Genomic DNA, 15,900 nt, shown 5'->3' with positions numbered 1-15,900 from the left:
TAGACAAGGGGATACCTTCTGGGTAAGGTGAGGACAACAAGCCTTTCTTAATTCTGGAATCTCATTCCGTAGATTGTTAACTATTCTGCGAGGCTGGGGGAAAATGGTCTCTGAAATCCTGAATTCAAGCATTCCATTCTCTGAATGAGGTTGTCCTCTGGCCTGTTTACTAAAAATACTTCAATTCCAAATGTTTCTATCACATTGGGACCAGTAGTCCAGTGACCACCATTTTCCAAATGCTCTTCTCATCTTCTTGCCCAGGCTTGGGGTCCGTGGTCCAACTCGAATCACTTCCTGCGGACACCCTCCCCTCCGTCTCCATTCTCTCTCCACTGACTCACTGGGAAAAGCTGCTCCATTATAATGAGGCTTGTGCAACTGAACACTGCGGAAGTTGCACAACTGTGCTGACAAGTGTCTCCTTGAATATGTGACCCACATTTCAAGTGGGCCCTTGACACCTTCTGGAAACCCTAACACGTTTTCGGTTGAGATATTTATATCCTACCGTTTTCTCTCTTCAGTCACAAATCCAATCGTTGGTCTTCCTCCTGCATCTTCACTTTCAACGGATGATTTAGTTTCACAGTTCACAAAGAAGATGGAAACAATTAGATGGAAACTTCCTCAACACTTCACCATTAACTACCTACCTCCGTGCTCAGTTTCTGCCTTCCGTCCTATTAAGGTCTAGGGTTTGGGTCCCTCTCCAAGCAGAGCCCCACCCCCGCCTGTGCAGATGTTATTCTGTCTTATCTACTTGTGGGCTCCAGCCTGCACCATCACTTCCTCCCTCCCTCCTCAACCAGCCTCATCAGCATCTTTCGATTGCTGATCTATCACTCTAGACAACTCACCCTTTAATCCATGTCCCCTGCAGCTACCATCTCATTTGTTCACTCCTCACACAGAACAATTACTTGACATAATTATCAGTACTCCCTGTTTCCACTTTCTCACTTTGTTTCTCTCTCTAATTGACTCCAAGGCTTCTGTTGCTAAAGCTAAGCTCATGGCAACTTTCTGCATATCTGATACAGATGATCACTCTTTCCTTTTGCCTCTCTGAGGCTCCCTGGTCCCGCTCCTACCTCCCAAGTCACTCTTTCCTGGTTACCTTTGCTGGCTCCTCCTCCTCTCCTGGAACTTAAATGTGAGTGTGTACCAGGACTCTCTCTTCCTCTCTTCCTTCTTTGCATAGATGGTTCTCTCTTGGAAGCCCACGGCTGTTGGTAGCACCTATAGTCCAACGACTAAACATATCCTTCCCTCCTATGACCTCTCTCCAGAACCACAGACTTTGCCTGACTTCTTACCTGCAATATCAATCTGTGATTCGGTTGCTAAGTTGTCTCCAACTCTTTGCAACCCCATGGACTGCAGCAGGCCAGGCTTCCCTGACCTTTGCTCTCTCCCGGAGTTTGCTCAAATTCATGAGGGTCTAATAAGTATCTCAAAATTAACATGTCCCCTATGGGATTCTTGGTTTCCCTGTTTTCCCCATTTTTTCCTATTTCAAGAAGTTATACCACCACCCTTCCAGTGCACAGGCAACAGTCTTGACCTTATCCTTGATTTTTCTGTTTCCTTCATTCACATCCATTGTATCAACAAAACTTTGTGCTTGAATTACGTCTCAGATCTGCCTGCCCCTCTCCATCTCTGCTGCTAACTCTAGTCATCAATTCTCTCTTGAGTTGGTGGGAAAACAATTTAACTCCTTTCTCTTCTTTCATTGTTTGTCCTTCCTCAATCCATTTCCCACTAAGCACCCACAGTGATCAATTCTTAAAAAATTTATTAGCTCTGTTTTTGCTTCAAATCTTCCAGTGGGTTCACATTGGGTTTAGAATAAAGCCCAGTCTCCTTATCCCACTCTATACGGCTCCTTGTGATCTGATCCCTGCTTCCCTTGCTGACCTTATACCGCCCTTCTCCTCAATTACTATGTTCTAGGCACACTGACCTACTTCCTGTTATTCACACATGGTAAGTGCCAACCTACCCCAGGGCTTTTGGGCTTGCTGAACTCTGCATGGATCATGTTAACTCAACCGGTTCAAACCCATTATTCATTGTCCTGTTGTATGTCTTCATGGCTCACTATTTTTTTTCTTTTCTTTCTTTCATAATTCTTAACTCTAAAATTTCTAACAAAGTATCTTACTCTTAGTAGATAATCAATAACATTTTTTTGAATAAACAGAAGTGATGCTGCTCAGTGAAACTTGTTCAATGATTGATTCATGCTTTAATTACCTTTGATAAAGACTATGCTTGGGCATCTATCAAAAAACTGATAGGATTAAAATTAAATGTGAATTGAATTGCAAATAATATACTAAAATTAATTCAGAGTCAATCCTTTCAAATGCTATTTTTGAGAGCCTCTGAGACTGTAATAAAATGTTAATAGAACGGTCTTCCTCTCAATCTATCCACCTCCCACTGCTGACAGGTGGAGCTCTGATTCCCCCGCCAAAGCAGGGTCCTCTTTGCCTGCTGGAATGAAAATTTGTGAAGAGCAGACACGAAATGAGGCACAGACTGGCCACTTACCTGTTCTCTCCCCTACTGCAGTTTTCTCAACAGCCTGGGATCATTCATGGATGCAGCCCTAATATTTTGCTTTTGTCTTTGATATTCTGCATTTTATTCTGAGGGTTCTACATGTGGATTTATTTTTTACTTGTGTTGCTCATGATACAGGGACCTTCATTACATATCTTTAGTTATGGAAAATACTTTGATCCTTTTTTTCAACAATGATATTTTCTGTTCTTTTTACTCTCTTGTCTGGAACTCCAGTTTGACTTATTTGGTATTTCTCATTTAAAGTCTCTGGGTCTCTTTAATGATTTTCATGGTTTTCTTTAGTCATGGATATCTCTAGTCTGAATTATGAAGTATTCCTTCCAATCTATTTTCCACTTCATTAATTCTCTTTTTAGGCAACTGATTAAAGGCTTTTTAAAAAAAATTCCAATTAGTAATTATCATATGTATGTGCATCTGTGTTGCTCAATCATGTTCAACTCTTTGAGACCCCATGGACTGTAGCCCACCAGGCTCTTCTGTCCATGGAATTCCTCAGGCAAGAATACTGGAATGGGTTGCTATTCTCTTCTTCAGGGGATCTTCCCGATGCAGGGGTTGAACCCAGGTCTCCCATACTGTGAGCAGATGCTTGACCATCTGAGCCCCTAGAGAATCCCAAATACCATGCACAGGATTTCTTTTTTTTTTTATAATGAAGAGTATTTTAATTCTTGTCCTTAGGAACTATAAACACTAGCATGATTTGGAAATGAGACTGTACCAAACACCGGCCAGAGAAGAATCGTCCAGTCTACGGCTTCTCTTTTATCTGGTCACTCAGAAATATAATATTATCAGCTATAATTGCTGTTGCTTGTCGTCTCACATTATTTTTATCCGTATATTCACCATAGTCTACTTTCCCTTCCACAAAAATTCGAGACCCCTTTTTCACATACTGATACGCGACATCTCTGAGGCCCGGTCGGAACACTGAAATTCTATGCCATGTTGTCTTTTTGACTGACATCACCCATTTGGTAGGTTTCATTTTCCCCTGATCGCCACATCTCATTTGTTGCTAGGGAAAATATTGTGACTGGGTTTTTTCCTTCTACCTGTCTCATGACAGGGTCCTGACCTGCTCGACCAAGCAACTGCACGCGATTCAGAGACCTTTCGAGAACCAAACTGCTAGCTACTTCAGACTCACGTCTTACAAACTGACCAAGCACCTGTACTACAGGTCTTCGAAACATGGCTTCTACTCTCTGTTCTTCCAATCTAATCTTTAGTCTTTTCCGCTGAAATGTCCGAGGGCCCTTGCTCAAAGCGGACGCTCCCAAGCAACAACGTAAAGAGCCTGGGAGGTGCGATGAAAGCAGAGTCCTCCGCGCGAAAAGAGGAGGTCTACAGCCAACAAAGCAACTCCCCCCGGGCCGAGAACAGCCGCACGCACACCTAACGCAAGACTCTGGCCTTCCGCCCTTTCTATGCGTAGCATTTCTATATATCCTTTACCAAATTCATTTGTTCTTTTTTTTCTATCATATCCTGTTCCTGCTTTATAGATTGTATTAATATTTCTTCCTTTACCTCTTTCAGCGTTTCAAACATAATTATTTTAAAGATTCTTTCACAGTTTTCTATTGCCTCTAGTTCTTAGATGTAAATTACCTCTTTTGTGATTCTTCCCTGGGGTCATTTATTTCCTGAGTGGTTTGTAATTTTCACCCATGAGCTCCTCTGTGGTGGATATTGTTTTTGGTTTTTAAAATTATTTACTTATTTGGCTGCGCAGTGTCTTAGCTGCAGCACACAGGGTTTTTGATCTTCGTTCTGGCATTCAGGACATTTTTTAGTTTGTGGTAGGCAGGATCTTTAGCTGTGGCATGCGCAGTCTAGCTTCCTGACCAGGGATCAAGCCCGGTCCCCTGCATTGGGAGTGTGATCTTAGTGACTGGACCACAGAGGAAGTCACGCGGTGGGTATTGTTTCCTACCGGAGCCCACCTTCCTCGGGTTTTGTGGACAAATTACAGAGAGAACAGGTCAGTCTCCTGTGGCTTCTCCAGACTGGTTGCCCAGTTGGAGTGTTCTAGTCTCTGTTTCGCAGTTGGGATGACTAGTTGGCCTTATACAGGGAGTCCTTACAAAGGTTAGTGGCTTCATCTTTTGATATGTGTGAACATCATGTGTTTGATCTATGAACATCTGATGCACAAACATCAAAACCCTGCCTCCCAACTCTGAAAGCGTGTGTCAAGTCCCAGTCCCCCCTTTTCCTTTCAGTTTCACTCCTGCACACTACTCTGGCTTGGAGTTTTCTGTTCATTTCCAGCCCCTAAATTTTTTTTCATTCAACAGATATTTATCAAGTGTGCCAAGCAACCATTCTAAATCCTAGAGAATCAGAAACGAAGAGCATAAAGTCTCTGTCTTCAAGGATTATACATTCCAGAGATTGCTCTGTCTCCTTCCATGCTTTAAATGTACTGAACATATTTCTGTTACATTTTCTTCAGCATTTCTGTGTATCTGGAGTGTGTGTGTCTGGAGGGTGGTCTGTCTGGGGGGTGGTATGAGGGAGGCTGTCTTCCTGCAGCAGGTCAACCTACTGGAATGCCAAGGTACCACCCTCGCCCACCTGTGCCCCAGCATTGTTGAGGGAAAGGCTTCTGGCATACCTTGAAGACAGAGAAAATATCTACATCCACGTTTAACCTGAGAGGTAGCTGAATGTAGTTAACAATTAAAAACACAGATTTTGAAGCCTAAATGCCTACACTCAAACCCAGCTCAATCACTTACTAGTTATGTGGCCTTGGGCAAAAATTCTGGTACTTCAGTTTGCTCATCTGGAGAAGTCCAATAATAGGATTTTCTTTACATGTTTATTGCTGTGGTTCAGTTGCTCAGGTGTGTCCGACTCTTTGTGACCCCATGGACTGCAGCATGCTAGGCTTCCCTGTCCTTCACTTTCTCCCGGAGTTTGCTCACACTCATGTCCATTGAGTTGATGATGCCATCTAACCATGTCATCCTCTGTCCCTCTCTTCTGCCTTCAATCTTTCCCAGCATCAGAGTCTTTTCCAAGGAGTCGGCTCTTCGCATCAGGTGGCCAAATTATTGGAGCTTCAGCTTCACCATCAGTCCTTCCAATGAATATTAGGGTTGCATTCCTTTAGGACTGGCTGATTTGATCTCTTACTGTCCAAGGGACTCTGAAGATCTTCACTGTGGAATGCGGAATCTTAACTTGCAGCATGTGGGTTCTAGTTCCCTGACCAGGGATAAAACTGAGACCTCTTACACTGGGAGTCTTAGCCACTGGACCACCAGGGAAGGCCCCTTCATGTGTCTTTAGATGGTCTTCCCTCTGTACCTGTCTGTGTCCTAGTCTCTTCTTGAAAGAACACCGTTGGATGAAGAATTACCCTAATGACCTCACTTTAACTTAATTGCCTCTTTAAGGGCCCTCTCTCCAAATGCACTTAACATTCTGAGGTCCTGGGGCTTCAGACTTCAACAAATAAATGTTAGGGGATACAAGTTAGCCTGTAAGAAGGGCAGGATGAATTCTGCTGGATACCTTCTTTCTTTGGGATCGTGTATTCCAGCTCACTTCTGTGCAGTCTTTTCTGGGTCTGGAATAACGTCACTGTGCTGAGTGAGTTCTAATCAGCCTCAAAATGGCTCAAACCCACCCACTTATCAAAACTCAGACGAGACGCTTCTACTTCTACAGTCTTTTCTGATTGCTGGCTCTCACCATCTCCCTTATGCTCACCTCACTCTTCAGCAAGCATTGTATCACTCCTGGGAACGTGGATAATACCAGAGGGTAATGTGTGCTTTCCTCATGGACTTGGGGCTTGTATGGTGGCTCTTCACATTCCCAACATCGCATCAGTCAGAAGTGAGCTCCCTGAGGGTGAATCTCCACCTGGTTCAGCTTTGTATCCTCATAGCCATTGCGCAATGAATACTTGTTGAAGGAATAGATGAATAATAACAATAACAGCCAGACTGACTTCTGTTTCACACATGAAGTCAAGTATTGAGAAGTTCTCCCCAAACCTCTAGTCAATAGTCGACTCATCTTAAGACCTTACCTGCCTAGGAGAACTTTCGCCACCTATTCAAGGTGAGCATTTCGAAAGCCTGCATGGAAAAGGCATTAAATTCATGTGTACCTTTGTACAGCCTGAGGGTACCTTTTGTAAGAGAGAAGATCAAGCTGTTGTGATGTGGAATTCTCAAGGGCTCATCAAGTGTCCCACAGCAGAAGTGAATTGGATTTTTTTTTTTTTTTTTTTGGCAGTGACTTGCCTAATTTGCGCATAAAATACTTTAAAGTCCGGAGATGTAAACACTTTCTTTTTTTTTTTCCATTTCATTTTAAAAGGAGTTTCCAGAGTTTAACTTGTGTTTTGAATGATGTCTTTGTAACAAACTTCCTGTGTTGACAAGGAATGCATTGCATTTCCGTAGCTGTGACTGCCATAGAAATGGGGGCAGTTCTAAATGTCTTACTATTTTAAGGTCTTTATGCAATTTTCTGACAGTTCAAGTCTCCTAATTTTTATCCTGGTTATAACTTGATGATGTTTAAGTATAATACAATAAAAATATACAACTCTATCTCTAAATAATATATAATATACAAATAATACAATAATATACCACTATATCACTATAGTATTACTGCTGTAATAAGCATTTCAGGCTTCCCAGGTGGCTCAGTGGTAAAGAATCCACCTGCCAAGGCAGGAGATGCAAGAGACTTGGGTTCGATCCCTGGGTCGGGAAGATTCCCCAGAGAAGGAAATGGCAGTTCACTCCAGTATTCTTGCCTGGGAAATCCTATGGACAGAGGAGCCTGGGGGGCTACAGTCCATGAGATCACAAAGAGTCAGACAATTCTTGTTGAGCAACTCTTGACTGAGCTACTGACCACGCAATAAGCATTTCAAATAATGTGTTCATTTTTTTTTAAAACTTCTCCTAATGTCTTGTTTTATTTTGTTTTAAATTATCTGTCAACAGAGCACTGAACACTTATTTTAGCCTTTTGGTGATAAACTTTTCCCTTTTGGGGGGGTTTGTCTTAGAGTGGCTCTGCCTCTCGGCTCTGCTGGTGATCAGTCGGCTCCCACTTCATAAACGTTGTTCAAATGTCATTGACTCAGAATCTAGCAGAACTGGGGACATCCAAGTGTCTCTATTTTATAAGATAGAGTGACTTTAGCATGAGGCTATCTTAAAGTACAAATAAAAATTTTCTATTACTCAAATTAAGTGGTTTATCATATTTTTACTTACAGCTTTTATCTTTCTTTGGTGCCTCATACTTTAAGGCAATGACGTCCTTTAATACAGCATTAGGAGAGCACAGCAATTTTTGGGGAAATGTTAACAACCATAATGCAGCCTAGATATGAAAAAAAAAGTAATGTTAAAAGCCTGAGGAGATGTAAAATTAAGAAAAAGCCCAGTGAAAAATGTTTACACAAAACAGTCCAATTCTTTATAGATATGAAGCTATGCATAGAAACTAGCAAGAATTCCCTTCCTTCTGCCCTTTCTCCTCTCCCCTCCCTGCCACCCACACACCCACACAGCTCCCATCTCGCTTCAACCTTCATCCACTGAGACGAAAAGAAAACAGTTCTTACTCACCCCTCCACACCCCCATTCCCGCCCCCCCACCCCCATCCCGCCTCCTGGGATGTTCAATTCCATGACTTCCGGGAGTGCCCATGCAGAAGTCAAAGCTGCCTGTGATTTTCCATTTACACTGACATGGATCTGGCAAGAAGGCAGGGGTTTCAGAGTTTGAGAGTCAGCCTGGCCTGTTGGGTAGCAGGACCTGACCCAGACCCCTGCTAAGTCGATACATGTCTGATGAATGAATGAGCAGAAAAGGTGATGTCTTGCATTTTCATTACTATAAGAAGGTAATTGCCTTCTCTTCCAGTTTTGAGACAAAATTTTTTTTTTTAACTCATTTTCATCATTCTTTATCTTTACGCCTGCATGGCTGAAACTTCCTGCTGAGACTGCCCCAGCAATGAGTTGACCTGTCCTTCCTCCGCATAGTTTTCTGATCAATGAAATTTAAAAAAAGTCTTGGCAGTGTGGTTCCTGGTTTAGGGTGTGTGACAAAAGGCATTTTTCATTTGATGTTCCGGGGAATGGAGACTGCACAGGGGCCTATGCTGACAGCAGCCTGAGAGCAGGGTGGGGTCCTGAGGTCTGGCTGCAGCGGGGGATGGAGAGGAGGGGAGGGGAGCTGTTGGTGTACACGCTGCAGCTGGACTGGAGGCCTGCTTGGAGACGCTTCTGTGGGCAGCTCCTGGGCAGTTGGCTTTGGACAACTGAGATCAACCAGGGAGCCATTAGAATAGAATTTACAGCAAATTCTCATTGACTATCAGTTTTCCATAGGGTAAAACCAGGGCTCTGTAACAACCTAGAGGGGTGGGAAGGGGAAGGAGGGAGGCTTAAGAGGGAGTGGACATATGTGTACCTATGGCTGATCCGTGTTGGTGTATGGCAGAAACCAACCCAATATTGTAAAGCAATTATCCTTCCATTAAAGATAAATAAATTGAAGAAGAAGAAAAAAAACATAGAATCTATGTAAGAAAACATGGGGGCAACAAATTAAAAGAAAAAAAAAAAAACACTGGGGTTCTGGCCTGGGACTCCTGGTCTCTGAAAGGAAGCTCTTTCCTCTGACCTGTCCCCGTGACTTGGTCTCAGTGGGGCCACCTCCTCACCCAGCTCAGAACCAGGTCCAGGCAGGCAGGGTAGGTGGCTTCCCTGTGGTATCATGGGCACCAGTGACCCTATTTAAGGCTGAAGTTTTGATCATATAGGTTATGCCCTCTGTTCTTTTTAAAATAGGTTAGGAGAGGGAAGGGGAAACCATGGGAACTTGAGACCAGGGGAGGGGGAAGTTACCTTCATGATTTATTCAAAGCTGGGTGTATTTTGTTGCCAAAGAGGGTTTTGTTTTTTTTTCCCCAAGTTGGTCCGGTGTTACTAAACCTTAAGTGCTCTAGTGAACTGTGGAGGAGAAGCCCAGAACCTCTGTACTGAGGTTGCTTAGCTCTGTAGGATGAAAAGCTTAAACCAAGAGGGCCCACCATACCAAAATGAGCCAGAGAATGAAGGCAGTACAGAGGAACGTGAAGACAAATGATGGAGAGACTTGAGTTCTCATGACAATGTTTGTGTCCTTGGATCCAACCATGCCTGAAGTTAGAATATCCCCTGGACCTTTCAGTTACGTGAACCAATAAACTTCTCTGCTTAAGTTAAAACAAAACCAAAACCAAAGTGTTTTAAAGGCAAGTTGGTTGCGTGTTGCTCTCTGCCTTTCCCAGAATGAAGAAATGGGCCCTTAAATGGGATAGCCGGTGTGTGGACTGTCTCTGGGCACCCCCAGCATGTATGTGATCTTTGTGATGAGTACTGTGTTATTATCCTTACTCGACACTAGACTACAACAAAATATGTAAAGAAATAATGTGAAAAAGTCACTTAAATCTTAATAACTATGAGTTAGGTCATTTTGGAAACTTTCATGTAAGTTTTTTGAGATTTTAATATACATATAAAAAAATTAAAAAAATATACATACAAATCAGTTGATACTTCAGAAGCATATTAAATCACCTAAGACTTTCCTTACATAATTTCATCTCAAAAGCCCTCAGCCAGAAGCCAAAAGGCAAACATTTGAAGACATGATGTAACAGTCATTGTGTATCAAGCATGTAATCTTCCATAAATCTGTGGATTTTATCTAAACGTCTTACAGTAGGTAATAGAGCAGGGCCACAGAGTAAAATATAATAAACAATTTGAGATGGTGCCAGTGGTACTATTAATCCATAAATCTTTTCTTTTCACTCCATAGAAGTAATGAGAACATACAGTTTGAGCTAATAACAACGCAATGTTAATTTGTAACGGAAATGCTACATAGTACCTGGAAGTGTTCCCCTAATGCCAAAACAGTAAAGAAAATTTCTGATTCTATGCTTGAGAGAACTGGAGTTTAATTCTTCTACTGTAAAAGATTTGCTTTCCTAACGTAGATTTATTGATGCACCACAAATATGGGAAAGCTTTTGTTTTTTAACATACAGTACAAGAATTCAGTGTTCCCAGTACTTTAATTCCCACTTTCTCTTCTATGGGTTGTAAGAATTCAACCCAATTGTTTAAACACCATCCTCTATTGTTTTCGGGTCATCCTTCTCATACTACTTCCTCCTCTTGTAGTCAAGTCTTTCTGCAGCTGATATTTTTTAAAAGCAATACTTTCTTACCCCACCTGAGCTTTCAGTAAACTCACAGTTTTGCCATAATGCAACCCCCTTTCTCCCCACCCCCCAAACACATCACTCCTTCCGTCTTTGGGCTATGCCCCTTACCAGGTGCTCAAGGCTGAAGGTAGGAAGGTGTGTCCTCCTGAGCAATTTCACCCACGCTCTGCCCATTTACCTCCAAAAAGTCTTTCTGGGAAGTGTATCCTTGTCGGCCACTGCTCTCACACAGACCCTACAAGAACCTCCTGAGTGGTCCAGCCCTGGGTAGGGTTGGACTTTCTGTGACTAGATGGATGAAGGGATGGCACGTTATCCTGGTGGGCCTGCACCTGTCCACAGGCACAGCCTCTGCTGGGATTGACGCTGAAGCCTGGCAACCCTAGGGATGCCCAGGTCAGCAGGGAGGGAGCACATGTGCTGGGTACCAGGCCAGGTGTGTTAGGAGCAAGAAGAAATTAAAAATGAGGAGAATATACTTCATATTTGCCCACTTCTGCTACCTTTCATTCTTTGTTGTTCTAAATTTCCATCTGATGCCATTTGCCTTCTGACTGAAGAACTTCCTTGAACATTTCTTGTAGTGCAAATCTCCTGCCAGTGGGTATCTCAGCTTTAGTTTCGAGGATAAAGTCTTTATTTTGCCTTAAGTTTTGAATTATATTTTCAGTAGGTAGAGAAGACTAGGTTGAGAGTTTTTGCTTTTCACGTGGCACATTTAAGGTCTTGCTCCACGGTCCTTTGGCTTCTATGGCTTCTCATGAGAAGTCTCGTGTTGTTCTCACTTTTGTTCCTCTTATGTAATTTGTCTTTTTCCCTCTGGCTGCTTGTAAGATTTTTCTCTTTACCAATGTTTTTCAGAAAATTCATTATGATATGCCTTGGTATTCTTCCATGTCTCTATTTGATGTATTCAATCTTTCCTCTAACTTCTTGAAAATACAGTTATAACAGATGTTTTAAGGTCCATGTCTGCTAATTCTATCATCTCTGTCATTTCTGGCTTTGTTTTTATTAATGTACTTTTCCTTTTTTCCCTCGTGTATCATGTTATTAGATTGTAGACATCTGCTAACTTAGATTAATGATCATAAACTATAGCAATGCCATTTCAAGTTACATGCTTATAAGTTACCAACAAGTAACATGGAACAACAGACTGCTTCCAAATAGAGAAAGGAGTAGTCAAGGCTGTATATTGTCACCCTGCTTATTTAACTTATATGCAGAGTACATCATGAGAAACGCTGGGCTGGAGGAAGCACAAGCTGGAATCAAGATTGCTGGGATAAATTATCAATAACCTCAGATATGCAGATGACACCACCCTTATGGCAGAAAGTGAAGAGGAACTAAAAAGCCTTTTTTAAGAAAGGTAAAAGTGAAAGAGGAGAGTGAAAAAGTTGGCTTAAATTCAACATTCAGAAAACTAAGATCATGGCATCCAGTCCCATCACTTCATGGGAAATAGATGGGGAGACAGTGGAAACAGTGTCAGACTTAATTTTGGGGGGCTCCAAAATCACTGCAGATGGTGATTGCAGCCATGAAATTAAAAGACACTTACTCCCTGGAAGGAAATTTATGACCAACCTAGATAGCATATTAAAAAGCAGAGACATTACTTTGCCAACAAAGGTCCATCTAGTCAAGACTATGGTTTTTCCAGTGGTCATGTATGGATGTGAGAGTTGGACTGTGAAGAAAGCTGAGCGCCAAAGAATTGATGCTTTTGAACTGTGGTGTTGGAGAAGACTCTTGAGAGTCTCTTGGACTACAAGGAGATCCAACCAGTCCATCCTAAAGGAGTTCAGTCCTGGGTGTTCATTGGAAGGACTGATGCTGAACCTGAAACTCCAATACTTTGGCCACCTAATGCGAAGAGTTGACTCATTGGAAAAGACCCTGATGCTGGGAGGGATTGGGAGCAAGAGGAGAGGGAATGACAGAAGATGAGATGACTGGATGGCATCACTGACTCGATGGACAGGAGTTTGGGTAGACTCTGGGAGTTGGTGATGGACAGGGAGGGCTGGTCTGCTGTGATTCATGGGGTTACAAAGAGTCAGACATGACTGAGCAACTAAACTGAACATATATACACATAGCTCATCATATTTCAAAAGCTACTTAAACAGCTTTCATTAAAATTATGATTACATTTGCTGTTGGGATTATATTGTGCTTAGAAAGGACTAAAAATTATTCTGAATTTTCATTATCTGATCAAATAGTATTAACTAAATAATGAATTATTCTTGATACTCCCATGATACTTGTGTATAAAGTATTTTCCCAGTTTTACTGAGATATAATGGACATATTAGTTTTAGGTATACAACATGATTTGACATATGTATATATTGTAAAATGATTACCATAATAAGTTCAGTTAACCTCTATCACCTCACACAGTTACAAATTTCTTTTCTTATGATGAAGTCTTTTACCACCTACTCTCTTCGGAACTTGTAAGCAAGCAACATGGTATTAACTACAAGTTTCCCCAGTGGCTGAGTGGTAAAGAAGCACCTGCCTAGCAGGAGATGAGGGTTTGATCCCTGGGTCAGGAAGGAAATGGCAACCCACTCCAGTATTCTTGCCTGGAAAATCCCATGGGCAGAGGAGCCCAGCAGGCCACAGTCCATTGGGTCGCAGAGTTGGACACTGCTTAGTGTCTAAACAACAATTATTAACGACAGTCACCATATTGTACCTTACGTCTCCAGGACTTATGTATCTTTGATGTACTTTCCTCTTGGCTGTTAGTCATATTTTCTTGCTTCTTTGCACACTTGTTCACTTTGATTGGATTCCAGCTGTTACTGTTATAAATCTCACACTGTTGGTAATACATTCAGTTACAGTGTGTTGCACTTTGTCCTGACATACCATTAGGTCACCATAGACATTTGATCCTCTTGAGGCTTACTTTCAAGCTCTGTTAGAGTGGGTCTAGGGCAGCTTTCAGTTTAAAGTTAATTTAGCCCCACTAAGGTGAGAAGGGCTTCTCCGGTGGCACAGCAGTAAAGAATCTACCTGCCAAGGCAGGAGACACAGGTTTAATCCCTGGGTCAGGAAGATCCCCTGGAGGAGGAAATGGCAACCCACTCCAGTATTGTTGTCTGGGAAATCCCATGGATAGAGGAGCCTGGTGGGCTACAGTCTATCGTGTTGCAAACAGTCGGTGACGACTTAAGAGACTGAGCGTGCACACACACACACACACACACACACACAGTAGGGTGAGAAACTTCTGAGGCCTCTATCCAATGCCCCATGTATTATAAAGTCTTTCCCTTCTGGCTGGTGGGAAGGAGAACTTTTCGCAGTCTGCATGGGCTCCCAGGACTGCTGGCCCCCCCACCTCCTGAGCTCTCCCCAGAACCCTCAGAGCAGCTCTCAGTCAGATGCCCATCTGCTGCAGTCCATGCTCCTCTCTGTTAGACTCTTCCTCCAGTGCCCCTTCCCATGAATCCCAGCCACCTTGGCCTCCCTGAACTTCAGTCTCCATCTCCTCAACTCAGCGAGTCTGACGTTCTCTTTGGGTCCCCCTGGCTGGACTGCAGCCTGAACACCATCTGCTCTCCACACAACAAGCTGGAACCCTCACCTGTCTCTCATTACTGTTTTCCTTTCTCTGGGGCATCACACCCCTGCAAGTCTGTTAGCCAACGCCCCAGTTGTTCTGTCCCGCATATATTGTCAGGTTTTCTAGTGGTTTACGGTGGGAGAATGATTTCCATGACAGCAATCCTTTGTGGGCAGACACAGAAGTTCCTTATAGTGTCATTTACATTTGCCTCTCTGGGGCCCAGACATTGGCCATTTTTATGGGAACTCTTGGCTAGGGTTCCTACACCATGTGGTGTTGCTGTAAATCTGGACCCCACGAGCATGCAGGGCTGGCTTCAGGAACCCATTAACTTTGTTTTTCTCCCCAAAACTACTGCCAGGCAGATGGTAAGTTTCAGTAGAGCTTCTTCTCCATGTCAGTTGGTGATATTTTTTACTGTTCCTATTTATTTGTTTTTTTACTATCCCTGTTTTTTTTACCAAACTACCTTTTGTGCATCCCAGAGCTGTGATGAGGTCTTGGTGTCCAACTCCCCACGGCAAACAATCCAAGTTCACGCCTTCTGTTCTGGCGTAGGTGTTAGAACTTCAGTCCGAGGCCCTCGGGGCTACATCCAGGTAAAATTAGAATTTTTGCATTATGAAGTCCGTTCATATTTGATTTTTATGTACTGGTAATGTTTCTGATTCTTTATCTTAGTAACAACTTATCTTATGATTCTAACTAAACTGTTTAATTGATTTTGATTTTCTGTTCAAGTCTTACTAAGTTTATGTACAATTTGAGAACATATGAGAGAAATCAACATTTTCTTATTTATATGCTTAGTTTAATGGGTCATTTAAGTTCTTAGAAAGTTTTTGTTGGTTAAGTCAGACAATAGTGTTACTTAAAATAAAAAGCAAATATATTAATTAGAATCCGGCGGCAACGCAGGAGACACAGGTTCAATCCCTAGGTTGGGAAGATCCCTGGAGGAGGAAATGGCAACACTCTAGTATTTTTTCCTGGGAAATCCCATGAGCAGATGAGCCTGGTGGGCTATGGTCCATGGGCTCACAAAGAGCTGGACATGACTGAGCAACTGAACACACACACAATTTAACAAGTTAAAGGGAACTTATGTTATTAAAACACTCTTAAAATTAATATTTCAGTGGCTAATATTTTAAATTAGAAAAACAAGGTTTTAAAGTCAAACTTCAAGGGTTTAAGGCCTAGATTTTTAAATCTATTACTTCAATATGTTGAATACTAACTTCCTAAGGCTAAACTTTGAATAGTCTCTTCTATGGATACTCTAGATACCAATAGCTCACTGTTTTAGCCAAAGGAATTTAAATCAGAAGACATGTTACAAGAAGCAGCAAGAAAGGTGCAGTGGAGACCACCCAGCTAGGCAGCCAAAATGGTGAAACAAGAGAAGCACTGATGGGGAAGA

General features: G+C 42.4%; 1 pseudogene; it reads right to left on the bottom strand.

Annotated features, from left to right (window-relative positions):
* Positions 1-3,235: 3,235 nt before the first annotated feature.
* LOC110147055 (single-stranded DNA-binding protein, mitochondrial pseudogene) lies at positions 3,236-4,531 on the bottom strand (annotated as a pseudogene).
* Positions 4,532-15,900: the final 11,369 nt, after the last annotated feature.

The sequence above is a fragment of the Odocoileus virginianus genome, chromosome 22, assembly GCF_023699985.2.
Source record: "Odocoileus virginianus isolate 20LAN1187 ecotype Illinois chromosome 22, Ovbor_1.2, whole genome shotgun sequence".
NCBI lineage: Eukaryota > Metazoa > Chordata > Mammalia > Artiodactyla > Cervidae > Odocoileus > Odocoileus virginianus.
This window is presented reverse-complemented; position numbering and strand designations above follow the sequence as displayed.